Here is a 27,119-nt window from a genome sequence, read left to right as displayed (position 1 = left end):
CTTGTGTAGGTGGGAAATTGTTGCCCTGCGTCATTCCCAGCACATGGCTGCCCCTGGAGTGGGGGTGGGATGGCTCAGTGGCTTAATGCTCAAATAAATTTGTTAGTCTCTAAGGTTCCACAAGTACTCCTGTTCTTTTTGTGGATACAGACTAACACGGCTGCTGCTCTGAAACTATGTAACTGTACTCTCTATGCCAGGATCTAAATCATGAATGAAGATATTGAACAGAACTGGACCCAGAGCTGAGCATGGTGGGACCCCACTCCTTATGCCCTTCCGGCCTGACTGTGAACCACTGATAACTACTCTCTGGGAACAGTTTCCCAACCAGTTATGCACCCACCTTAGAGTAGTTCCATCTAGGTTGTATTTCCCTAGTTTGTTAAGGAGAAGGTCATGTGAGACTGCATTGAAAGCCTTCCTAAAGTCTAGATAAACCATATCTGCCGCTTCCCCCCATCCGCAAGGTTTGTTACCCAGTCAAAGAAAGCTATCGGGGGCTGGTTTGACACAACTTGTCCTTGATAAATCCAAGCTGGCTATTGCTTCTCTCCCTATTATCTTCTAGATGTTTTCAGATGGATTCCTGAATTGTTTGCTGCATTATCTTCCCTGGTGCAGAAGTTAAGCTGACTGGTCTGTAACTGCCTGGCTTGTCCTTATTTCCTTTTTCATATATGGGAACTACATTTGCCCTTTTCCAGTCTGCTGGAATCTCTCCCATCTTCCATGACTTTTCAACTATAATAACCAAAGTAAAACTAGCCCATTGGGTCTGTGAGCAGGTAAATTGCCTCCCTCGCCCAGCAGCTCCCCCAGGGCAATGACCCAATGCCTCCCCCCACCACAGGGACAGAAGCTGAAAGTCCATCTGATGGCAGGTCAGGGGCTAGCGTGGAATGTGCTGGGATCTCGGCCTGGGCCCTAGTGGGGTAGGTGACCCCGTCACCCGTAACCACACCCAGCAAGGCCTGCACCGATTTTCTCCTGTCTGTGAGTCCCAGCAGAGAGACCAGGGACTCATTGGTCCATGGAGAATGAGCTTTCCCCAGCTGGGGCTGCAAACCAGTGATCAAGGGCAGCGGGTGAGGAGCGTGCACTAGCGCTCCTGCAGGGTCCATGGTGTGGGGTGAACAGAGAAATCCAGTGTCCAGGGCTCTCAGGCCACGTGTCCATTCCACTGCAGGAGGGGATCTGGGAGCAGCCCGAGGGGACTGGGGCAGGAGTCGGGAAAGCAGCCGTCTGGGAGAAGGAGGAATTCAGCTGTGCTGGGAAGCTGGGCTGAGCAGAGATGCTGCTGCAGATGCTGCTAGTTCCTGAGTACGACGCTGCAGCACTTTAACTACATGGTTAATATAGAGGTTGCAGCTCAGCTGAGTAGTGTGCTGCACTCATTTTAATGGTGTTAGTGGCTTTGCCAGGGTATAAAACCAGGGCCGCCCAGAGGATTCCGGGGGCCTGGGGTCTTCGGCGGCAGGGGCCCCCACTTCGGCGGTAATTTGGTGGCGGGGGGCCCTTCCGTTTCATGACCCGCCACCGAAGTGCCCGGAGACCCGTGGCGGGGACTCCTGCTGCCGAATTACCGCCGAAGACCGGGCTGCGTCGGCGGCGGGTCCCGCTCGGCAGTAATTCGCCAGCAGAGGTCCTTCCACCCCAGAGCGGAAGGATTCCCGCCGCCGAACCGGGAGCAGAAGAAGCTCAAGGGCCCGGCCCGCAAGAGTTTTCCGGGGCTCCCGGGCGAGTGAAGGACCCTGCTCCAGGGGCCCGAAAAACTCTCGTAGGGGCCCCTGCGGGGCCCGGGGCCTGGGGCAAATTGCCCCTCTTGCCCCCCCCTCTCGGCGGCCCTGTATAAAACTGAGGTGCAGCTTCACCCTGGTCACACCCCTCTATCCCTGCTCCACCCCCTCCCCCTCCAGCCTGTCCATGCTCCCCCCTCCCCGAGCACTCCTTGTGCCTACAGCTGCTGGGGGGAGGCACAAGTGGCACCTGTGTGGGAGGAATTTCCCAGGGTGGGGGAGGGCTTTACCCCTTCCCTACAGCCCCTTTGGCCCACCCTGGGCAGCATGGGAGGCAGAGCACAGTGGTGGGCTGGGGCCAGATTTCAAGAATGTCTCTTGATGTCAGATCCAAATATGGGATCCTGCCTTTACATGCGTAGGGGCTGGACACCTGCAGTGCCCAAGGACTCCACATGCAGCTGTGGCTGCAGTTGGAACAAGTTCCCTGCAGTCCTGTAGTTCAAAGGGAGAAACTGAGGTACCCAAAATTAGGCCATTGTTGTAAATTGAGGCCTTTCCGCCTTGCCCGTTAACAACAGTCGGTGGGCTAAGGCTCATTGGAAGTCACTGTTTAGACTTGATCACGGCTGACGTAGTCCTGGTCATAAGCAGAAGCCTGGCAGTGAAAGGTCCTGATTCCATCCCCAGCCTCCAGAGGCAGATGGTCCCCCAGGGATGGAACAACCCTGGGAATATTTTACACTCACAGTCTTTCCCACGGGCTGGGTAATTCCACAGTCTCATTCACAGGGCTGAGAACCTCAGGGTTAAGTTGCACAAAGTGAAACTAACTGAAATGTGCCCCCTGCGCTGCACGCTGTGCTGTGCTGCCCTGGGGAGATGTGGCTTTAAGCTGCTGTCCCAGCCCCTTCCCACTCTCAAGAAGGACTGGGCCAAAGAGATCTGATGAGGTTCAACAAGCGTAAGGATTTTTATCTCTCTAGGCCGATCTGATCAGAAGATCTCGGGGAGCCTTACAGTTTATCTCCCGCTGAGTCCCCCTTTTAAGGCCATCTATCAGAGCTGACTTTAATGAACTCCACACACACAAAGCTATAAAATAAAACAACAACACTTTATTTGCTAAGGGGAGAGGAAGGAATGGAAAGGGGAATGGATTAATGATTCTGGAGATTCGGAATAACACACAGGCACTTATAATACAAGATGTTCTATCTTTACAGACATCAGCGATAAAGGGGTGCAGGATCCAGAAAAGAGAAGCCAGTAGTGAACACTGACCATGGACAACAGATGAAACAGACAGGTAAACTCCCACACTAACCCGCTTTGCGTCGTCCTGAGTGCACGATTGATCTAACTAATCGGACCAGGTCCGTGTATGCAAGTTTGCTTTCCCAAAACAACAAACAAACAACCCCAACTTAATTAGTAAGTAGCTATTGCAGGCCCATAGCCAGTGGCAAGATTGTACCGCACCAGGAGAGAGCAGCCACCTGCACCTCTGACAGCTCAAAAGCTCAAGAGCCAGTGCCCCTGGCCCCTCCCCTCATTGGTCTCTGTAGGGAGCTGTTGCTGGGCAAGGTCAGATTCCTGCTCTTCCCACTTTCCCGCCTTTTCTAGGTACTGAGGAACAAGAACCTGACCCCCAATGGAGGTCGCCTTGTCCTTTTACCAAAACAAAATGGCCTTTTGATTTACAGAACTTATTTTAACTTTTATACAGAATAATTCGGCAAACATGTATACTGAAATTAACATTTCCCCCTCTTGTCGGTGTTACACCTGTTTTAAAAAGATGTAACTGCCGACACCTGTGGCTTTGCCAAATTATGACCCACCGATGAATAAATTGTCACATGGCGAAAAATTTGCATTGAACCCAAATACAACCATAGTATTACAGAGGGTAGTGCTGATTAAAACATTCCTTATCGCAGACTGGGGATGTGTAATAACTGTTTGATTTGCTTCTTCCTAATTACCACGGGACCAGTTAAACTAGGAATAGGAGAAGGAAGAACCAAAACAAATTGGTATACTCTTATTCCATACGGACCTACCATAGACCATTTACCAGAGTCTGCCGTTGTAACATTCATTTTAAACCTCCTATACAAGTCTAACTATTTACGGAAAATTTAACCTTGATCTTACTGCAGTAGAAAGTTTTACAATGAAAAGACTCTTCCTGCTTTACATCCATTTCCCTGCATAGACGAACTATCGCAAGAAGGTGTGGATACAACAGTACATTGAGAGCCGAGAAGGAAGGACTGTGCTGGAGTACTAATTCTGAACATGGCACTAGGTCTTTCATGAACCCAAGGAGCTGATATATTTCCAGAAACCCACCCCATGGTACATGCTCAGGTACTTCCAATTTAATGCAACCGCAAATCTGAGAACTGTTGGGCACCCTAAGTTTGGTACAATTCCCAAAAGAGGTTTTACTATATCCCACTTACATGACATTTCTGTTTTTCTCTGCATCCCACAGGTGCAGCCTGATAGTTAAGGCACATTTCTGAAATTACTGCTTGAAATATACCTGCCTTGTTCGATCTTTCTTTGACCCACTTGAGCACACAGCACGGTTCTTCCTTGATCATTAAAACAGAAATGGGGTCATTTTGTTCCAAAGGATCCAGGGTGGCCATGGGATCCTCTGTGGCATAATGACTCCCTGTTATACAGAACAGATGGTCACCTTCAACCAAATCAATTAACCAAACCTTAACAAATACAGTGCAACCTATATACATAGAGAATAGGATGATGGCGGTCATGTCGATCTAGGAATGGAAGAGAAAATATGATTGGCACAGTTAAATGGGTTGATTTCCTTTCCATTCCTTTACCTGGCTGCTATGGAATCACTTTAATTTGATCCCCTTCTTTGCTGGTATTTGAACCTGATATACAGAGGCACTTGCTCCGTTTGTTATGATAACTGGACCCACCCAACGAGGACTAAGGACATGGCCTTTTCTATATAATACCTAAACATTACCTTTGTACCAACCACCCATCCTACATCATTAATGTGGCCTAACCAAGCACTAATGACTTGGTTATTAGCTTTTAGTTGAGGAGCTACTCGATGTTGAAGACTGCTGATGGTGTCTAGCAACTGTGACATGTATAAGTCTATTTGCACCCTGGGAAGGTACTCATCCGGTGGAACTCCTCCCACCCACTAAAGTTCAGGGTGTGCATAATTCTCCCAGTTAGCATCTCGTGCGGTGAAAACCCTCACACAGTTCTAGTAGATCGCATGGCCGCTAGGATATATGGGAGTTTGCTATCCCAATCCCTTCCTTGCACATCTATTACTTTTCTAAGAGCAGTTTTCATGGCTCTATTAGCCTCTCGACGATAACAGACTTTGCGGGTGAGCAGCTATGTGCAACCGCTGTTTGATGTTTAAGGCCGCACACAGCGCTTTTGTGACTTCACCCACAAAGTGTGGTCCTCTGTCTGAATCTATTTCTGATGGGATACCAAATCGAGAAAAGGTTTGTTCCAGTATTTCCTCCTTTATGTTAGGCAACCACGCCACTTAGACACCCGTTCCAAAGTTTTGGACGCAGCATAGTGTCCCTGGCCATGAGCTACAGTTATTAGTTCTTTTCGTGGAGTTATTGGCATAACCAGTACAGGTAATTCACAGTTTGGTGATGTTGCTATAATCAATCCGTTTTTGTCCTTACATATCCTTGATGTTTCCCTGCTGTTAAAAGGGCTTGGAGATCATTATCCTGTTTTGCAGGGTCAAGATGCCATGGCCTGCTGACACATCTGGAGACGGCATCTTAACTACAGCAGCTGAAATTGGGTCTTATCCCATGTATATGCTGATCCTAACCTAGCAGCTTGTTTTGCTAGCTGATTGGCCTGATTGTCAAGCGTGGCCAGAACCGACCCCCTTCGTATGGGCTTTTACTTTGAACTCTTTTCTTCCAGATGGGAAGGGCTTGAACCACCCAACTAGAAGCAGAACACAGACAGATGTTTTCCTCAGGTGCTACCCCAGACGATACTGCCAGGACCGCAATTCATTGTGCAGCTTGTGCTGACGGCGGCCTCACCGTACCCTGCACCACTTGCTGTGTCCCCTCCTGGATTGCAGCAAACCCTGCAACAGGATGCCCTTCGTGGTGACAAGCACTCCCATCAACTGCCCAGAGTGTTAACCCTTTTCCTTGTACTTCTTCCCAGGATGTTGCTAAGAAGAATGGAGATAGTAAGTCTAAATCAGGATCTGGCAACGGACATTCGTGCTCATCTCCTGCGGTAATCGGAGCATAGGGAAGGATTCTCGTATGGGGGGGATCTTCTCAGTACGAATATCCCGATTGACCAGACTTAGAGTCCATCCCGCCAGCCGGGGAGAGGATACCCTTCCCTCATTAATTCTTCCAGAGATGACATATTTTACTGGAGTATGGCATGTCCTCACCACAATGAGAGCTGTGCCACTTAAATATTCCCAATGTGTTAGGGACCATACCAGGGCGAATACCTCACGTTCGCAAGCTGAAAACCTCGCCTCCACCTCACTGAGAGTTTTGGAACCATAGGCCATCGGTCTCACCTGGCCAATTTGTTTTTGCAGCAAAACAGCTCCAGTGCTTGCTGGAGTAGTTGCCAGGTGCAAGTAAAATGGCAGGCCTTGTTTAGGAGAGGCTCGCTGGTGCAGCCGCTAGAGCCTTTCTAAGATCATAAAAAAGGCACCTTTCACAATTGGCAAGTCAAATCCTAGTGAGGAAAAGACAAAGAAGCGTAAACTCTGGCAAGTCCAATGAAAAGTATAGGGCAGAGGCCAAAATGAACGTGAAGAGCAACTAGCCAAGGCACAACAACTAACAGCAAAGGGTTGTTCAGTACATGGGATCAGGGCCGGCTCCAGGCACCAGCCTACCAAGCACGGGCTGGGGCGGCACCTTGGGAGGGGGCGGCACTCGGGGGTTGGGTTTATTTTTTTTGTTTGGCCAGGCGGCGCTGGGAGGCGGGTCTTAGGAGGTGTGGTGCCGTGTTGGGGCGGGGACTTGGGCGGTGCTCGGCTGGGGCGGGGACTTGGGCGACGTGCCGCTCGGGGGGCGGGGCGGTGGGTGGGGCGCCGCTCCGGGTGGGGGCTGGGGGGGGCGCCGCTCGGGGGGCGGGGGGTGGGTGGTGCGCGGGGGCGGGGGGTGGGGCGGGGGGCCGCGCGGAGGGGGGGCGGCGCTCCTTGTTTTTGCTTGCGGAGGGGGTCCATGGGATGCAGGAAGTCTGCCAAACGGTCAGCAAAGCCACTAGGCAATCGGTGCTAAAGGAGCACTCCAGGAAGACCAGGCCACTGCGGCGAAGCTAAAAAAGTTCCTTGCTTCTGTCTTCACTGCAGAGGATGCGGAGGAAATCCAGACACGCCAGCCCTTCTTTTTAGGTGACAGATGCTAGAATCAAAGAATTATAGACCCATCAGGTTAGAAGGCACTGCAAGGTCCAGGGAGGGTGTTTGGGTGAAGAAGGGGTTTGGGGTTTAGGCTCTGGGAGGGAGTTTGGGTGCTGGGTGCAGGGTCTGGGCTGGGACAGGGGGTTGGGGTTTGGGTGCAGAAGGGGGTACAAGCTCTAGGAGGGAGTTTGGGTTCTGGGTGCAGGGTCTGGGCTGGGACAGGCGGTTGGGGCTTGGGTGCAGAAGGGGGTACAAGCTCTAGGAGGGAGCTTGGGTTCTGGGTGCAGGGTCTGGGCTGGGACAGGGGGTTGGGGTGCAGGAGGGGGTTTGGGTTCTGGGTGCTGGGTCTGGGCTGGGACAGGGGGTTGGGGTTTGGGAGCAGAAGGGTACAAACGAGGGAGTTTGGGTGCTGGGTGCAGGGTCTGGGCTGGGACAGGGGTTGGGGTTGGGTGCAGAAGGGGCACAAGCTCTAGGAGGTTTGGGTGCTAGGTGCAGGGTCTGGGCTGGGACAGGGGTTGGGGTGCAGGAGGGGCTTGGGGGCTGGGTGCAGAGTCTGGGATGGGACAGGGGTTTGGGGTGCAGGAGGGGTTTGGGGGCGGGGTGTGAGAGGGGGTTTGAGTGTTGGGTGCAGGCTCTGGGCTGGGACAGGGCGTTGGGGTGCAGGAGGGGTGCAGGGTGTGGGTCTGGGCCAGGGATGAGGAGTTTGGGGTGCAGCAGGAAGGCTGCCCTGGGGCTGGGGTGGGGGCCAGAGGAGGATTCCCAGGGACAAGACACTCACCCAGGCCCCACCAGGCTGCTGCTCAGGAGGTCCAACCGGGATAAGCCCCTCCCCTCAGATTCGACTTGGAGTCACCTGGTGGGGGCGGGGAGGCTGCCATGCGCCTCCTACTTCCACAGGCGCAGCAGCCGCCTCAGCCTGCCCCCAGCGCCGCTCCCCTGTAGCCTGCAGTGGCAGCGGCCAGTGAGGGAGCACAGTGTGGAGATGCAGGGGGCAGGCAGAGACGCTTGGGGGAGGCACGTGGGGGTGGCAGGCAGGGCCGGGGGAGGCACGTGGGGGTGGCAGGCAGGGCCGGGGGATGCTCTGGGGGTGGCACGTGGGAGTGGCAGGTCGGGCTGGGGGAGAAACCCTGCCCTGAACATTGGTGGAGCCGGGCCCCTCGAGGCCCTGAATTTGCTGGAGCCCGGGCACCACAGGCCCATATAACTCGCCGCCTCTGGCAAGGTTCATCTAGTCTAACCCCTGCCAAGATGCAGGACTTTGTGTGTCTAACCCACCCAGCTTCTCTCTTCTGGCTGGGGTCCCTTGACTGCAGCAGCTCCCCCGATCTCCTCGCTCTCCTCTTTCCCTTACTTCCTTCACTTCTCTGCCCACTGGTTTGCTGCATCTCTGAGTCCTCTCTATATGCCCTGGCCCAGCAGCTAGTTGCCCAGGCTACACTCCCATTGCCATCCGTGGGGGCAGCCTGGGCTGTGAGGGCTGCAGGTTTTGGTCCCTGGTCAATGCAGGTGCTATGGCTGCTGCACAGCTACGTGGTGACTCCTGCAGCCCATCACCAAACTGCGGGGCCATATTCTGCAGGGTGGCCTCCCTGGCTGAGATTCTGGGAGCAGAGAACCCCTGGGTCAGAGAAGGAAAATGGCCCACACAGAACACACTGTCAATGGCTCCCACAGACGTCCCGTGACACCCGACTGTGCAGCCCAGAAGTTCTCCTGCTCCTTCATTGTCACCGCGGGCAAGAGTCTGGCAATGGGAATGGATTATGCATCTGGGCAAGGAGGAATTGGCCATGGAGGTGGAGGAGGACTTGGCTTTGCCCTCCTTATCCTCCTCCTCATCCAAGTCGTCCTCTTCTGCTTTCTTCTCCATGACCACGTGCTCCATTCCCATGGCCAGGTCCTCCCCCTCCTCCACTTCCTCCTCTCTGGCCAGATCCTCCCTCTCCTCTGTGGCCAGGTTCTCCTCCTCCTTTTCCTCCTCGTCCTCTTCTCTGGTCAGGTCCTCTTCCTCCTGCTCCTTCTCCGTGGCCAGGTTCTCCTCCTTCTCATCTTCCTCTCTGGCCAGGTCCTCTTGCTCCTACTCTTCCATTGCCAGGTCCACCTCCTTCTCTTCTTCTTCCCCCTGCATCGGCACATCCTCATCCTCCTCCATTCCTGGGTCCTCCTAGTCTATAGTCAGGTCCTCTACCTCTTCTTCCGCCTCTTCTTCTTCCCCCTGCATGGCCACATCCTCGTCCTCCTCCATTGCCAGGTCCTCTCCCTTCTCCTCCTCCTGACCCAGATCCTCCTTGTCCTCCTCTGTGGCCTGGTCCTTCTCCATGGCCAGGTCTTCCTCTTTCTCCTCTGGAGCCAGGTCCTCCTCCTCTTCCTCCTGCTCCATGGCCAGGTGCTCCACTCCTGTGGCCAGGTCCTCTTCCTCTTCCTCCACAGGCAGGTGCTCCTCTTCCTGCTCCATGGCCAGGTCCTTCTCTTCTTCCTTTTGCTCCATGATCAGGTGTTCCTTTCTTCCTCTTCCTTTACCTTCTTCTTCCTCCTCCTTCTCAGTGATCAAGTCCTCTTCCTCTTCTGTGCAGAGGTCCTCCTCCTCCTCTTCTGCTGACAAGTTCTCTTCCTCCTCCTCTCCTCTGCTGCAGACACATTCTCCTCCTCCCCCTTTCCTCTGCTGCAGACACATTCTCCTCCTCCTCCTTTCCTCTGCTGCAGACACGTTCTCTTCCTCCTCCTCCTCCTCTTCTTCCTCTTCTGCAAACAAGTTCTCCTCCTCCTTTTCCTCTTCTGTAGTCAGATTCTCCTCTTCCTTCTCTTCAGACACATCCCCCCCTCCTCCTCCTCTTCTTCCTTTTCTGCAGACACATTCTCCTCTTCCTCTTCCTCCTCCTCCTCTTCTTCCTTTTCTGCAAACAGGTTCTCATCCTCCTCCTTGTTCTCTTCTATAGATATTTCCTCCTCCCCCTTCTCCTCTGTGTCCAGGTCTTCCTCCTCCTCAGTGGTAATGTTCTCCTCCTCTTTCATCACTAGCTCCTCCACCTCCTCCTCTTTTTCACTAATCAGGACTTGCTCTTCCTGCTTCTCCTCCTCCTCTGTCTTTAGATCTTCCTCCTCTTCCTCTCTTTCTGTGTCAGGGTCTTCATCCTCCTCTGTCTTTTCCTCAGGGGCAAAGTCCTTCTCTGACTGGTCTGTGGGGGTCTCTGCATCAGAGAGACAAGGGCAGAGGGTGACTCTTGCTGGGGAGGGGAAGAGGAAGGACAGGGTGAGAAAGGATGGGGAGAGCAGATTTAATGTTTCTCCCTCCCATGTAAGCATCGAAAGGCAGAGAGATCCCCACAGTGTCCCTCCCATAGACCCTCAGCCCTGTGGCCCCATGGCAGAGTGGGCCCTTCACTGTCCCATCCTCCCTGGGAGTTGCTCCAAATCATCAGGGACCCACTTCCCAGAAGCTCCCCCCATGCCCCATTGCAGGGGGTGGCTCTGCAACTCCGCTGATGTCATTGAGCTCACGTGGCTCTGGCCAGACCCTGGGCTGGGATCCCCACAATGACTGGGACAGAGCGACTGGGTGTTAATGGCCCTTGCTCCTCCCCATGCCCAGGGGGTCTCCTCACCTGCAGTGGAGGACCACTCAGCCTCCGTGTTGCAGAGAACCTCCAGAGAGTAGCTGCTCTCCTCTCCGGCAACAGTTAAGCAGCTGAGGCAGCGATCCCCCAGCTCCTGCCCTGGGAATGCCTCCTGCTGGCCCACGCAGCTGGGATGAGGGCAGGCCTTCCAGCAGAAGCAAACCCAGAGCTGCGTTGCCTGGCTCCTGCCATGGGCTGAGTCCTGCCTGCCCAGATTGAACTTAGGCCACCTCCATCTCGGCCTGGATGTTGTCTCTCTCTGCTCAGCACCAGCCCTGGGGGCTGGTTTCCTCCCAGTGAGCAAGGCCGAGCAGGACCATCTCCTGGGGTGGCCGGGGCCTGCTTCCCATGCCATGCGGATGGAGGGGCAGCTCTCTGTCTGGGGACGCTGGCAGCTGGTCCCCTCTGGCTTCGGGGCCACCTTCCTCCTGAGATACCTTCTCAGCACGTCCATCCTGGAACTGAGCAGGGAGCAGCCGTGAGTCTGGGGCAACAAAGCCTCTCAGCAATGGGCCTGTCTTGCCTCAGGGGGGATGGAACCTGGGTCCTTAGAATCATAGAATCTCAGGGTTGGAAGGGACCTCAGGAGGTATCTAGTCCAACCCCCTGCTCAAAGCAGGACCAACCCCAACTTAATCATCCCGGCCAGGGCTTTGTCAAGCCGGGCCCTAAAAACCTCTGAGGATGGAGATTCCACCTAGGAACCCATTCCAGTGCTTCACCATCCTCCTAGTGAAATAGTGTTTCCTAACATCCAACCTAGACCTCCCCCACTGCAACTTGAGACCATTGCTCCTTGTTCTGTCATCTGCCACCACTGAGAACAGCTGAGCTCCATCCTCTTTGGAACCCCCCTTCAGGTAATTGAAAGCTGCTATCAAATCCCCCCTCACTTTTCTCTTCTGCAGACTAAACAATCCCAGTTCCCTCAGCCTCTCCTCATAAGTCATGTGCTCCAGCCCCCTAATCATTTTTGTTGCCCTCCGCTGGACTCTTTCCAATTTCTCCACATCCTTCTTGTAGTGTGGGGCCCAAAACTGAACACAGTACTCCACATGAGGCCTCACCAATGTCGAATAGAGGGGAATGATCACGTCCCTTGATCTGCTGGCAATGCGTCTACTTATACAGCCCAAAATGCCATTAGCCTTCTTGGCAACAAGAGCACACTGCTGACTCATATCTAGTTTCTTGTCCACTGTAATCCCCAGGTCCTTTTTTGCAGAACTGCTGCTTAGCCAGGCGGTTCCCAGCCTGTAACGGTGCATGGGATTCTTCCGTCCGAAGTGCAGGACTCTCTTGGCCCCTGCTGACTCCACCCCAGGGGGCCCCTCCTAGTGCCTGAGTCACAAGGGCTGCTGTGCCCTGGGGAAGTGTTTGGTGCCCAATAACAGACTAGGATTGTCATCCAGGCACAAGGGTACAAATCTATCACAATCTCCCAGTAACAACACAACAAGTGAGGAGCTTATTGGGCAGAGGAAGAAAGGCCTGGGGTTAAGGAAAGAACAGGAGCAACTAGACTAGTAACCCATCAACAATCACAGCATTGACAAGGGGCCCGACCCGCCCCAACCAGCTCCCTCCCAGCCCCTGCGCAGCAGAATGGGAGTTGAGTATCAGTTCTCTAGGGGCTGATGCTGCCCTGTGCTCCTTGGCCGGCTTGAAATTCACAAGGAAAACAAGCAAAAGGGATTCTTACCGGGTCTTCGGTCTGAGTGTCAATGGGCACCTCCCAGGCTGTGACGCGTCTCCCTCAGCTCCACTCCACCAACAGCCAACAACCGAATGGAAACCAACCCCTTTGTCTCCGAGCGCTGGCTTCTGATTGGCTCCCTCTGCTCCACTCCCCCAACAGCCAACAACCAAATATAAACTGACCCCTTTGTCTCCGAGCGCTGACTTCTGATTGGCTCTGGTAGTAGCTCCCCGCATGTTCCGTCTCCGCCCGGCATTCCAGGCATGCTGGGAAGCGGTATCCTGAGCCCTGCAGCCATTGCAGTGGCGGCTTAACGCACAGGGGGCCCATGCCCAGGGGCCTCGGGCAACTCGGGGGGCCCTGGGAAAATCTCACCATGCTCGGGCAGCATGATTTCGTTGGTGATTGTCTTGCCTGGCATCAACAACGCTTCTGCTCTCACTCGTTTTCCATCTCACCACTGGGCTGGACTCTTTCCCTCTTCCTCCCTCTCCACCCCCACATTTCTTTCCCCTTGGTGCCAAACACAACACAAGAGGGAAAAACAAAAGTTATCATCACAATCTGCCGTGATGGCTAGGCTCTCCTTCTCGCATCACCCACACCCCAGGGCTTACCCTGAACCCCTTTGCATGATGTTGTCACAGCTACAATTGGAAAGCACCCCACTGCTCCTGCACCCAGCATAGTCACGCTGCACAAGAGACTCTTGTCCCTTCCACTGGTATTAACCCCACAGAGCCCCAGGTCCAGCTAGGATGCACCTTATTTTTCTTTAGTACTGGGGTTCTCGTCCTCTCCTTCCTATCTCTCTTGGACTCCATCTGTGGGAGTGGACAGGAAGTGTTACAGACACACAGACCCTCCCCAGCTCTCTCTGCACCCTGGGCTCACACCTGGTTGTCTCCCCAATCCTTGGCGCTGTCCAGCATGCCTCCCGCAGAAGTCATAGAATCATAGAATATCATGGTTGGAAGGGACCTCAGGAGGTATCTAGCCCAACCCCCTGCTCAAATCAGGACCAATTCCCAACTAAAGCATCCCAGCCAGGGCTTTGTCAAGCCTGACCTTAAAAACCTCTAAGGAAGGAGATTCCACCACCTCCCTAGGGAACCCATTCCAGTGCTTCACCACTCTGTGAGTGAAAAAGTTTTTTCCTGATATCCAACCTAAACCTCCCACACTGCAACTTGAGACCATTACTCCTTGTTCTGTCATTGGGTACCACTGAGAACAGTCTAGATCCATCCTCTCTGGAACCCCTTTCAGGTAGTTGAAAGCAGCTATCAAATCCCTGCTCATTCATCTCTTCTGCAGACTAAACAATCCCAGTTTCCTCAGCCTCTCCTCATAAGTCATGTGCTCCAGCCCCCTAATCATTTTTGTTGCTCTCTGCTGGACTCTTTCCAATTTTTTCACATCCTTCTTGTACTGTGGGGCCCAAAACTGGACACAGTACTCCAGATGAGGCCTCACCAATGTCAAATAGAGGGGAATGATCACATCCTCGATCTGCTGGCTATGCCCCTATTTATACAGCCCAAAGTGCCATTAGCCTTCTTGGCAACAAGGCCACACTGTCGACTCATATCCAACTTCTCGTCCACTGTAACTCCTAGGTCCTTTTCTGCAGAACTGCTTCCTAGCCATTCGGTCTCTAGTCTGTAACAGTGAATGGGATTCTTACGTCCTAAGTGCAGGACTCTGCACTTCTCCTTGTTGAACCTCATCAGGTTTCTTTATCTAGGTCCCTCTGTATCCTATCCCTACCCTCCACTGTATCTACCACTCCTCCAAGTTTAGTGTCATCAGCAAACTTGCTGAGAGTGCAGTCCATGCCATCCTCCAGATCGTTAATGAAGATATTGAACAAAACCGGCCCCAGCACCGACTCTTGGGGCACTCCACTTGAAACGGGCTGCCAACTAGACATGGAGCCGTTGATCACTACCTGTTGAGCCTGACGATCTAGCCAGATTTCTATCCACCTTATAGTCCAATCATCCAGCCCACAGTTCTTTAACTTGCTGGCAAGAATACTGTGGGAGACCATATCAAAAGTTTTGCTAGAGTCAAGGAATAACACATCCACTGCTTTCCCCTCACCCACAGACCCAGTTATCTCCTCATAGAAGGCAATTAGGTTAGTCAGGCATGACTTGCCCTTGGTGAATCCATGCTGGCTGTTCCTGATCACTTTCCTCGCCTCTAAGTGCTTCAGAATTGATTCCTTGAGGACCTGCTCCATGATTTTTCCAGGGACTGAGGTGAGGCTGACTGGCCTGTAGTTCCCTGGATCCTCCTCCTTCCCTTTTTTAAAGATGGGCACTATAGTAGCCTTTTTCCAGTCATCCAGGACCTCCCCCATTCACCATGAGTTTTCAAAGATAATGGCCAATGGCTCTGCAATCACATCCAGCAACTCCTTTAGCACCCTTGGATGCAGCGCATCCAGCCCCATGGACTTGTGCTCTTCCAATTTTTCTAAAAAGTCCCGAACCACTTCTTTCTCCACAGAGGGCTGGTCACCTTCTCTCCATACTGTGCTGCCCAGTGCAGCAGTCTGGGAGTTGACCTTGTTTGTGGAGACAGAGGCAAAAAAATCATTCAGTACATTAGCTTTTTCCACATCCTCTGTCACTAGGTTGCCTCCCTCATTCAGGAAGGAGCCCACACTTTCCTTGACTTTCTTCTTGTTGCTAACATACCTGAAGAAATCCTTCTTGTTACTCTTAACATCCCTTGCTAGTTGCAACTCCAAGTGTGATTTGGACTTCCTGATTTCACTCCTACATGCCTGAGCAATATTTTTATAGTCCTCCCTGGTCAATTGTCCAATCTTCCACTTTTTTTAAGCTTCTTTTTTGCGTTTAAGATCAGCAAGGATTTCACTGTTAAGCCAAGCTGGTTGCCTGCCATATTTACTATTCTTTCTACAGATCAGGATGGTTTTTTTCCTGCAATCTCAATAAGGATTCTTTAAAATACAGCCAGCTCTCCTGGACTCCTCTCCCCCTCATGTTATTCTCCCAGGGGATCCTGCCCATCAGCTTCCTGAGGGAGTCAAAGTCTGCTTTTCTGAAGTCCAGGGTCTGTATTCTGCTGCTCTCCTTTTTTCCTTGTGTCAGGATCCTGAACTCGACCATGTCATGGTCACTGCATCCCAGGTTCCCATCCACTTTTGCTTCCCCTACTAACTCTTCTCTGTTTATGAGCAGCAGGTCAAGAACAGCTTTGCCCCTAGTTGGTTCCTCCAGCACTTGCACCAGGAACTTGTCCCCTACACTTTCCAGAAACTTCCTGGATTGTCTGTGCACTGCTGTATTGCTCTCCCAGCAGATATCAGGGTGATTAAAGTCTACCATGAGAACAAGGGCCTGCGATCTAGTAACTTCTGCTAGTTGCCGGAAGAAAGCCTTGTCCACCTCATCCCCCTGGTCTGGTGGTCTATAGCAGACTACCACCACGACATCACCCTTGTTGCTCACACTTCTAAACTTAATCCAGAGACTCTCAGGTTTTTCTGCAGTTTCATACTGGAGCTCTGAGCAGTCATACTGCTCTCTTACATACAATGCAACTCCCCCATCTTTTCTGCCCTGCCTGTCCTTCCTGAACAGTTTATATCCATCCATGACAGTACGCCAGACATGTGAGTTATCCCACCAAGTCTCTGTTAGTCCAAGTCACCTGGTCTCATCTTAGACTCCATCTTCATATTGCTCTTCTCCTTCCCAGAACTCCGGCTCTGCTCCTCAGACCTGTCTGTTGTGTATTTGGTTGTCATGGGTTTTGTTACTATGGCAACTGAGTTAGACTATTAGGGATAGCTCAGCCTGTTTCAACCGGCTGAGTGAGCTCTCTGTATATCTGTAAATAAAATGGAGGTTTTGGTTAGCGGCCTGCTCTCTGGCCTCAGGTGATTGCTTCCTACACCGGCTGCCCCAAGGATATAACACTGGCGACGAGGATGGGATTCGGTGCTGCTCCAGTAACAGAAGGAAGTAGAAGTTAAGGTAAAGAACAAACAAACAAAAAGCTGCTTGTTTGCACTGACTGTGAAAGTGAAACTAAAAATCATGGCTACTCTGACCAGGCCCTGGAGCCTTTTGATGAGAATACAGAGCAGTGGCATGTGTATACTGAGCGTTTTGAGCTTTTTGGTATTGCAAATGACATTACAGAAGCGAAGAAGGTGCCAATATTCTTAACTGTTGTAGGGGCTAAAACCTACTCTCTGCTACGCAGCTTACTACACCCTGTTAAGCCTGAGACTAAATCTTACAGTGACATTGTGGAAATCCTGGGGTCTCATTTCTCCCCAAAACCACTGGTAATTGCTGAAAGATATAGGTTCCACAAAAGAGACCAAAAGGAAGATGAAACAGTTGTACAATTTGTAGCCATTTTAAAAAAGCTAGCAGAACACTGTGAATTTAAAGAGATGTTAAATGATGCCCTGCGTGACAGGTTAGTGTGTGGCCTCTGCAGTGAAGCTATACGGAAGCGCCTACTGACAGAGGCTCAGCTTACATTACAGAAGGCTGTTGATATTGCTGTCTCCATGGAACTGGCTACAAGGGAGGCACAATACATCGGTGTATCCCCTAGGGTGCAAAAAGTGTCACAAGAACCGACCCACAAAACGGTGCAGAGTCAAGAATGTTACCGCTGTGGTAAGCTGGGTCACCAGGCATCAGAACGCTGGTATAAGGACCTGGTGTGTCGACACTGTGGCAAAAAGGGACACATTGAGTATGCCTGTAAACAAAAGAAAAAGAGGCCTGTGCTCTGGCCGACAAAAAGAGGAACCTTGCATACCCTAGAGCAGACCCAGGATGATCAAGGTGACACCTCCTCACAAGAGGAAGTGCCACTGCATGTTTTGTCTTTGGCAGCGGGCTCACATTAATACTGGGTAACCCCCTTATTGGAGGGCAAACCTATATGCATGGAACTAGACACCGGTGCAGCTGTCTTGCTGGTTCCTGAGACTGTGTATAAGGAAAAGCTACAGCATCTTCCGCTTAAGGCAACAAAAACTGTTCTGAAGACGTATACAGGTGAAGCTGTGCCCATGTTGGGCACTATTGATGTTAAGGTGGAGCTCAATGGACAGGCGGCTAAATTGCCACTGTTTGTGGTGAGAGGTGACTACCCAGCCTTAATGGGTAGGTCTTGGCTTGGGAAGATTCAGCTGAACTGGGCAGAAGTGCACCGGATGACTAAAGAAGAAACCAGTCTAACCCCTATACTAAGGAAACATGCTGCTGTTTTTGGAGATGATTTGGGAAGTATGAAGGGAATCACTGTGACATTGAACATTAAACCTGGCAGTCCACCAAAATATCTGAAAGCCCGAACTGTGCCATATGCCATCAGGCCAAAAGTTGAAGCAGACCTGGAGCGCCTGGTCACCAATGGAGTCCTAATACCAGTTACCCATAGCTCATGGGCCACTCCTATCGTTCCAATAGTGAAGAAAGATGGCTCTCTCCGGATTTGCGGTGATTTTAAAGTCACTGTCAACCCAGTGTTGTGTGCAGAGCAATACCGCTTCCCCGCATCGATGACCTCTTCGCAGGCCTGGCTGGGGGACAAAAGTTCAGTAAGATTGATCTGAGTCAAGCATATTTACAGATGCACGTCGATGAAAAGTCCCAAGAGCTGTTGACTATTGTGACTCATAAGGGGCTTTATCGATACTGTCGCCTACCCTTCGGAATTATACTTCCAGAGCTAAATGGGTCCCGGCCACAGTCATCACTCAAACAGGACCTGTTTCCTATACAGTCTGGACTGCAGAGAATCTTACCTGGCGGCAACATGTAGATCAGCTGTTGCCAGGTCATGCCAGTCTTCAGGACCCATCTGCAGTTGAGGGGTCTGACTTCACCCCTCCTGGTGAGACACCGAATCATGAGTCACCTGTTCCTGACTGTTCTCCTCCATTACTGCCTGCAGCGGAGATACCCCTTTGCCCAGCACGAGCTGATACCACCTCCTCACCTATTCGTGCTGCGGACCCTGAGCCCCTAGTACTTTCGGGTGCAACAACACCAGAAGTTCGCCGTAATCCACCTAGAGACAGAAGGCCTCCTCATCGGCTGGATCTTTAGTTAGGCGAACCCACGGTTATGGGGCAAAATAATCCCCAGGGTTTAGCCGGGAATGGAGGCAGTCTACCTTCCTTCTCTAGTTTAGTGTGTGTTTTATTTAGGGATGTTCTTATTAGGGGAGGAATATGTTGTGTATTTGGTTGTCATGGGTTTTGTTACTATGGCAACTGAGTTAGACTATTAAGGATAGCTCAGCCGGTTTCAACCGGCTGAGTGAGCTCTCTGTATATCTGTAAATAAAATGGAGGTTTTGGTTAGCTGCCTGCTCTCTGGCCTCAAGTGATTGCTTCCTACACCGGCTGCCCCAAGGATATAACACTGTCTGTCCTCAGCTCTGCAGGCAGAGGGGAAGGGGCATCGTGGGAACACACACGCCCCATTCCAGACACCACATGGCATCCACAGGGCTACCAAACCGTGTCACCTTTGGCCAAAAACCACACCCCACTCCAAGGGAGCAAAATGCCTTTGTGAGCCCAGCACACACACCCACACCAAGCCCAGCCAAACTGGGAGCTTGCCCCCGCTTCCCTGGGCTCACGGATGGAGAAGTTTGGTGGGTAGTGGGGCCCTGAGGGCCTGGCTCAGTGTGTGAATGAGTGACTGGTATATATGAGGGGGGCCGGAGTGTGGGGTTGGGAGTCCAGGAGGACCCAAGGGAAGGGACTAGGGGGATTAGGGGTAGAGGAGGGTAGGGTTACCAAGGTGCACTGTGGGAATGGGGGATTTAGAGACCCCAGAGAGGATGGGTGGGGTGGGTTGAAGGGCCCCACGGGGGCTGAAAAGGGGACCCTGGCAGGTTGGGGGGAGCAGAGAGTGGAGATGAGGGACTCACACACTGGGGATGGAGGGGGCCGTGGGGTGACAGGGACATGGGACCCAACCCTGGAGAAATGGGTTGGAGTTGATGGGGGCGGGGTGGGTGGACGACACTCGGGGAGGCAGCACATTGACAGGGCAAAGGAAAAGGCCACAGAGAGAAGACAGGGTGGGGGAGGGTGCGCTGGGGATGAGGGGAGGCTGGGGGTGAACTACGGGAGTTTGGGTAGCAGGACTGAGGGGTTCCCAGGGGGCAGGGCAGGGCAGGGCTGGGGAGGGGTGGATGGGGGCTTGAAGGGACCCTGGGACAGGGCATGTTGGGGGGTTGAGGGGGCTGTCAGGGCCCTTTTCTGGAGGGCCAAAATCTCAGTATTCTAGTAGCTTGTTTGCTGACCAGATGTATTTATTATTTGCAGGTTCTTTGTGCTGCTACTTATGGGCAGTTTCCTCCTTCCCTCCCCCATCAGCTAGGTAATTTGCATTCACACAGAGGCTTTCTTGGCTTGCCTCTGGATCCAATGCTATCAGCAGCTCAGAGACTGTTTTAAAGGGACAGGTTCCACTTCCTCCAGAGTTCCGATTACTTTTCACTTTCATCTCCTGCTCCGAAACACACAGAGATCTGAAAAAGAAAGCACAATCTATTCTGGCTCCTGTTGGAGCCCTAACAGGATTTTAATGAAGTACCATGTTTTGTTTGCATTTCTTTTACCCCTTCTCCAATATACACTGCACATGTCCTGGGAAATCATTTAACCTCCATTATATCAGCCATATTAATTTTACACAAGCTGTGACTGCCTCCCCATGCCCACAGAGTTTTCATGCACCCCCAAAGTGACAGTCAGATCCCCCAGAGCCACCCCAAGGCTCAGTGTGCCAATCATTGCTCCCCTTTTCCTTTTCCTGTGCGCACACAATTCTATTTGGTCTAACATCCCTTGCACTGTGATTACTCTTTTTACACAACTGTACCCCGATTACCAGGGGCGGCTCCAGACCCCAGGACGCCAAGCATGTGCTTGGGGCGGCATGCCGCGGGGGGCGCTCTGCCGGTCGCCAGGACGGCGACAGGCGGCTCCGGTGGACCTCCCACAGGCGTGCCTGCGGCGGGTCCGCTGGTCCCGCGCGGCTTCGGTGGAGCTGCTGGACCAGCGGACCCTCCGCAGGCATGTATGCGGGAGGTCCACCAGAGCCACGGGACCGGCAACCGGCAGAGCTCCCCCCGCGTCATGTCGCCGTGCTTGGGGCAGCTAAATGTCTAGAGCCGCCCCTGCTCCTCAAGCAGCTCAGTGGATGGGAATCTTAGAGTCACCCTGGTGCTTTAGGAGCAGAAACCCCCACAGAGCTTCCATGCAATTGGCACTTTGCCATCACTGCTCAGGACTGTAACCTGTGCAGGGAGACTGGCTGGGCCATATGCCAGCTGGGCATGAGCAAAGCAGCAGGGGTGAAAGGCAAACGTGGGGAGTGAACCCAGGGCCTTATACATGTGAATCAGGCACTGTACCACTGAGCCACATCCCCAAACAGGCCTTCTTTGCTGACTGTTACACTCAGAGCCTGCCTCTTTCCAACGCATCCAGTGGCTTATAAGCTTCACGGGAAACCCTTTCCCCCCAGTCATGCTCTCGTGCAGGTTGCTGGTTCTTAGGGGTCACTTTGCAGCAGGGCCAGATTCGATGTGTGGGGCGGAGAGAGTGTGCGCCCTGGACTCAAGGTTAGCTCAAAAAAAAAAAAAGGCAAGGGAAAAACTGCTGGCTGGGAGCTGAATATGCAGGACAAAGGGTTGGGATTCTTCTCCGCTCAGATTTGTTATGGAGCTGGCAGTCTCCCAAATGATGGTCTGTTCCTTCCTCATAATGCCGGCTAACCCTCTCCTTTTCAATTTAAAGCTCCATGAAAGGAAAAAAATAATGAGGAAGAAAGCATAGATGCTATGGATGTACTTAAGAAAGGAGCTGGAGAGATAAAGGACCAAAGGAAGGAAAGTATCAATGTTTCTGCCTGGTTTTAAACCAGGGATCTTTTGCAAGTTAGGCAAATGTGATAACCACTAGACTACAGAAACCAGCTGCTGTCAATTTTGGGGCCCTTTTCTAAGGCTTTCTCAGTAGCTGCTACACCAGTTGATTTGCCTTTGAAGAACAGGGAAACAAAGGGCACCAAGAACTTATGTTTTTTGGATGAGCCAAGAAAGGGAGTAGCATTGTCCCCTCAGGTAGGCCCTGTTCAATTCCAGGTCAGAAAGCAAAACTCTTCTGCAAGAATATCCAAAAATATTGTGTTTCACTTCACTTCATAAGTACAGTTGTGTGGCAATTAAATGATGACTCTAAAGTTTCATAAAAGCAAAGAACATTAAACAAAATAGTGTGGGAAATACAGATGTATCTGAGAAAATGGCTTGGAATGAAGGAAGACAAAAATTGATGGGTCGAGAGAACAGGCCCTGTTTCCCCCTGGTTTGGAGCTTCTCTCACAACTACTGGAATAGCAAAGCTAAGCAAATGGGGTTCTATTGTTGCACAGGAGATTGAAGTGAGGCCATTTTCTCCAGATGGTCATGTCAGCAGTGGGATTTGAAACCACGTCTCTATGCAGAGACCAGAACACCCGAGAGATAGGAAAAAAGTGTCTTGAAACTAGCACTTTCGACCAGTCCACCATCCTGCTGCTACAAAGACTCTGACTTATGAACCCTAGTTTTTGTTAATAATTGATGAACTCTTTAGGGCGGTCGAGTTGGCACATCTCTTTCAAAAATGGCCATCTACGTGACCAGGGAGAGGCGGTTGGCCAATGGAGACTCCTGCGACTGTGGGGCTTGTTTTCGATCCTTAGTCCATTCACGTCTCTGGGCGGAGTTCCTCTGGGCGGCGTCCGCTGGCTCCCTTGACGCCTTTGAGGAGCGGTGGGCGCTGTCCGGGGTTCTCTGCTCGGTGTCCCCGTCAGGCTCCCTTCTTATGACCCTTTGACCGCACTCCTGTCCCTGTTCTTTTATTAGTTGTCCCCCGCAATTAGTGGGTTTCTGAGGCCCTGTGGAACCTCCCCTTAGGATGGGGGGGGGATCCGTTAGCATGGGGCGGGCTTTGCCCGCCCCGTTTCCTGGAAACCCAATAGATACATGGTCTTTCTCTCTCACACACACACTCCCCCCCCCACCCCCTTTGTTCTCCTTGGCTATGATGCAATCAGAATGCTTCAATGGAATTATTTCTCTAACATCCCATCATACCAAATAGGAACTCCTGGAGACCTTCTACAGCACAGCTGAATTTTAGACCCACTCACCCAGACCTAAAGTTACACGTTTCCTGGAGTTCCATGAGTTCTGCGGTGTTGTAATCTCCCCGCTCATGTTTTAAGTGAACAAAAGATGGGTGCTGGCATTCTGAGACAGTAATGGTGAACCTCAAAATCCTGCCCTGGGGGCCAGACAGTTAAGCAACCAGCACCCACAACCTCTACCATGATAGCATCCTGTCTGGGAACAACTCACTGATCAATAGCTGGGGTGTGAAATCCTCATTTCTGTGTTGTTCTATCACTGTAGTCCCCATTTTCCTATTGCTTGTCTGTATAATCTCTGTCTGGTGCTGTGATTCTTTCTGTCTGCTGTATAATTAATTTGTTGAGTGTAAACCAATTAAGGTGGTGGGGTATAATTGGTTAGATAATCATGTTACACTATGTTAGGATTGGTTAGTTACATTTCAGTAAAATGCTTGGTTAAGGTATAGCTAAGCAGAACTCCAGTTTTACTATATAGTCTGCAGTCAATCAGGAAGTAAGGGGGGGAATGGGAATGGGGGGTAGGGGAATTGGAATTATGTTTTGCTAAGGGGGGGAATAGGAACAGGGAAGGGAACAGGGACACAGGCAAGGCTCTGTGGTGTCAGAGCTGGGAAGGGGGACACTGAGGAAGGAAATTGGAATCATTACTCATTGGAAGTTTACCCCAATAAACATTGAATTGTTTGCACCTTTGAACTTCGTGTATTGCTGCTCTCTGGTCACGCAAGAAGGACCAGGGAATGGGAGGGTGTTGGGATAAACCCTCTAACAAGTACGTCTTTCAGGGTGTGAAAAACCCCAGAACCAGTATAATTAAGCTGACCTAAGCCGTGGTTAGATAGTGCTAAATGAAAGGAAAGATTGTTCTGTCAATGTAGCTATTACAGGGATGCAAAACCACTCCCCTCACTGTAGCAACTGTCTTCTCCAAAGTGCTACAGCAGTATTTTAAGTGTAGCCAGCCTCAGAGTGAGACTAGGGCCTGGTCTACACTAGGCGTTTAAATCGGTTTTAGGAGCGTAAAACCGATTTAACGCCAAAACCGTCCACACTAGGAGGCACCTTATATCGATTTTAATGGCCCTTTAAACCGGTTTCTGTACTCCTCCCTAACGAGAGGAGTAACGCTAGTATCGGTATTAACATATCGGATTAGGGTTAGTGTGGACGCTGATCGACGGTATTGGCCTCCGGGAGCTATCCCACAGTGCACCAGTGACCGCTCTGGACCGCAATCTGAACTCGGATGCAGTGGTCAGGTAAACAGGAAAAGCCCTGCGAACTTTTGAATATTTCCTGTTTGCCCAGCGTGGAGCTCCGATCAGCACGGGTGGAGATGCAGTCAGAAATCAAAATAAAAAAAGAGCTCCCGCATGGACCATGCGGATGTGATCGCTGTAAGGGCAGGCAAATCCGTTCTATCAGCGCTCCGTTACAGAAGATGAAATTCAGAATCCTTTTTTAAAAATCTCCAGACAGACGCCATAGCAGGGACTCAGCGCACTGCAGCGTGACAAGCGTAACGGAAAGCCAAAGAATCAAATGGATGCTCATGGACTGGAGGACTGAAGCTATCCCACAGTTCCTGCAGCCTCCGAAAAGTATTTGCATTCTTGGCTGAGCTCCAAATGCTTCTAGGGTCAAACACAGTGTCCGCGGGTCAGGGCATAGCTTGGCAATCTACTCACCCACCCCCACCCACCCCCAGAAGCGAAAGGTAAAACAATCCTCTGACTCTTTTACATGTCACCCTATCTTTACTGAATGCTGCAGATAGACGCGATAGTGCAGCACTCAACACCAGCATCCTTGCTCCCCCCCCCCCCGCCATGGGCGGCTGATGGTACAAAAAGATGGAAATCCATCCTCAGCATCAGCTGATCGTGCAAAAAGCTGGAAATCCATCCTCATCATCAGCCTATTGGCCCTAATTTTTTTTCTGGTGGATGGATGGTGCAATATGGCTGGTAACCATCCTCATCATAGCAACAGGGGGCTGAGCTCCATCAGCCCCCACCCTTCATGTGTAAAGAAAAGATTCAGTTGCCCCTGGACTAGCAGTGGGATGCTGGGCTTCTCTCCTATACACTGCTTAATGTCCTGTCTGGACTATCATAGCAGCTGGAGGCTGCCTTCCACTCATTTCTCACTAACAAGTCAGTGTGTCTTATTCCTGCATTCTTTATTAATTCATCACACAAGTGGGGGGACAATGCTACGGTAGCCAAGAAAGGCTGGGGGAAGAACGGAATCAACAGGTGGGGTTGTTACAGGAGCACCCCCTGTGAATAGCATACAGATCATAATTTCTGCAGGCTCTGACACAGAGCAGCTGTGCTCTCTGGTTCTATGATACGGTGGTTCTCTAGTACACTTGCCTCTATTAGGCAGCACTGATTCTATTTTTAGATACCAAAAGGAGGGATTGACTCAGGGAGTCATTCCCAATTTTGCTTTTGCGCCCCTGGCTGATCGGTATGACAGCAGCTAATGGTACAAAACGATGGAAGGTGCAATATGGCTAGTAACCAATCTTGGCTTTTGCGCCCCTGGCTGATTGGCCAGGGGCACTAGCAGCAAATGGTACAAAAGGACTGGTAGCCATGATCATCCTCAGTTCCAATTTATGGAAGGGTTTGGATGGTGCAATATGGCTAGTAACCATCTCTGCTGTCATGCAAAAGCAAAAGCATGCTTCTGTGTAGCGCTGCTGAATCGCCTCTGTGAGCGGCATCTAGTACACATACGGTGAGAGTCACAAACGGCAAAACAAGCTCCATGATTGCCATGCTATGGCATCTGCCAGGGCAATCCAGGGGAAAAAGGCACAAAATGCTTGTCTGCCGTTGCTTTCCCAGACGAAGGAGTGACTGACGACATTTACCCAGAACCACCCGCGACAATGATTTTTGCCCCATCAGGCACTGGGATCTCAACCCGGAAGTTCCAAGGGGCGGGGGAGGCTGCGGGAACTATGGGATAGCTAGGGAATAGCTACCCACAGTGCAACGCTCAGGAAATCGACGCTAGCCTCGGTACATGGACGCACACCACCGATTTAATGTGCTTAGTATGGCCGCGCTCCACCCGATTTTATAAATTCTGTTTTACAAAACCGGTTTATGCAAATTCGGAATAATCCCGTAGTGTAGACGTACCCTAGATCTGGCCCCAGTTTGGCTCTGTGGATGCTCAGGCACTAAGACAACAGTAATGACAATATACTGCAGCTGTAGCTGGCAGGATTTGAACCTGCGTGGAGAGACCACAAAGGATTTCTCGTCCATTCCATTAACCAGGGATAGTTGATTATTTTATCAAGAGCCAAATTTCTTGGTCAAGGTCTAGTCAATGTCTAGATACCAGAGAAAATAATAAGAAGTATATAGAAAAATTTTGCAGTCACTATGGGCATAACTATGACGATTGTTTCGTGTTTCACTCTATATATTTGGCACCACTGCCTTTCCCTTTAGTCTTGTAGTTTACCAAGGGTAAAACTAAACATCTCTTCAGATACCAGGGAGTGTTTATGTCCATTCCTGTGAGCTACACAGGGGTTTGATGTAGCGGCTTTCAATCCTCCAGCTCTGCCGGGACAAGTAACATTTCAAGGTGTCACTGAACTGAAGAAGGGAGATCATTTTTTGACAGGTTACGCCTCCTCTTAAAAGTTTTTGTCTGGCTGGCAGCCCTGGTTCCCAAGTCTCTCCTGAGGGAAGAAGGTTTCTGTGCAAAATACTAAAACTTTTAACAGAGAGGAGGGAAAGGCGATGGCCACATGATGGGGCCAGTATGTACCACAACATGGTTCTTTTATGTGGGATGACTCTGAACACTGACTGAGCTCCACTCCCTTGTCTTTGAAGAGATGTTTAGTTTTGCACTTGGGAACCTGTAAGGCTGAAGCAATGTTACGGATGGTGACACTATGATTGAAGGGTTATTTAATGTTGTAAAAATTGTTAAAAACACTTAGCTTAAACTGGAACTGCCTGTTGTTAAAGGCTGGTTTCCCCACGTCAGTTCCATAAGCTCTGCTAGAAACACCCTGGGTTCTCTCCTGCCTCAGTGGGAACTGGAGGGAATCGTCCCCTGCTGCCCTTGGCTCCAGGCTGGTTTTTCTGGGGAGGGGACGTGGAATTGATTTGTTTGCTGTTGAGAAGGGAGCCAGGCCAGTTCTCAGGGAACGAGAACTCCCAGCATCTTCCCAGCCCAGCCCAGCCCAGGCTGCTGCCCTGTCCCAGCCTCTGTTCCCCTGGGGGCCCTGCGTGTTTGACTCTAGAGCAGGCCGGGAGCAGCAGCTGAGGCAGAGGACAGCCTGGGCCAGGCAGATGCTAGGAGCAGAGCACCAGAGGCCTCTACTGGCTCCCTCCCCAGCAGCAAACAATCAGT

The 27,119-nt window shown here is 51.5% G+C and overlaps 1 protein-coding gene and 1 long non-coding RNA gene across 3 annotated transcripts in view; one reads left to right on the top strand and one right to left on the bottom strand.

The window, feature by feature from the left end:
- The window catches only part of LOC120385078 (zinc finger protein 850-like), a gene marked incomplete at its 5' end in the record, with an annotated part of 387,202 nt that overhangs the window by 222,747 nt on the left and 137,336 nt on the right, over positions 1–27,119 (bottom strand). The gene's annotated exons all lie outside the window — the stretch shown is intronic.
- LOC120385086 lies at positions 3,028–6,426 on the top strand. 2 transcript variants are annotated; one of them, XR_005589254.1, is made up of 3 exons: positions 3,028–3,048; positions 3,961–4,115; positions 5,709–6,426. It is a non-coding gene; the product is annotated as an uncharacterized LOC120385086 (long non-coding RNA). The 2 variants fall into 2 exon arrangements; XR_005589253.1 differs by having other exon boundaries at positions 5,515–6,426.

Source organism: Mauremys reevesii, linkage group 17, assembly GCF_016161935.1.
Source record: "Mauremys reevesii isolate NIE-2019 linkage group 17, ASM1616193v1, whole genome shotgun sequence".
NCBI classification, from domain to species: Eukaryota; Metazoa; Chordata; order Testudines; family Geoemydidae; genus Mauremys; species Mauremys reevesii.
The sequence above is the reverse complement of the archived record's forward strand: the minus strand, read 5'-3'. Positions and strand labels throughout refer to the sequence as shown.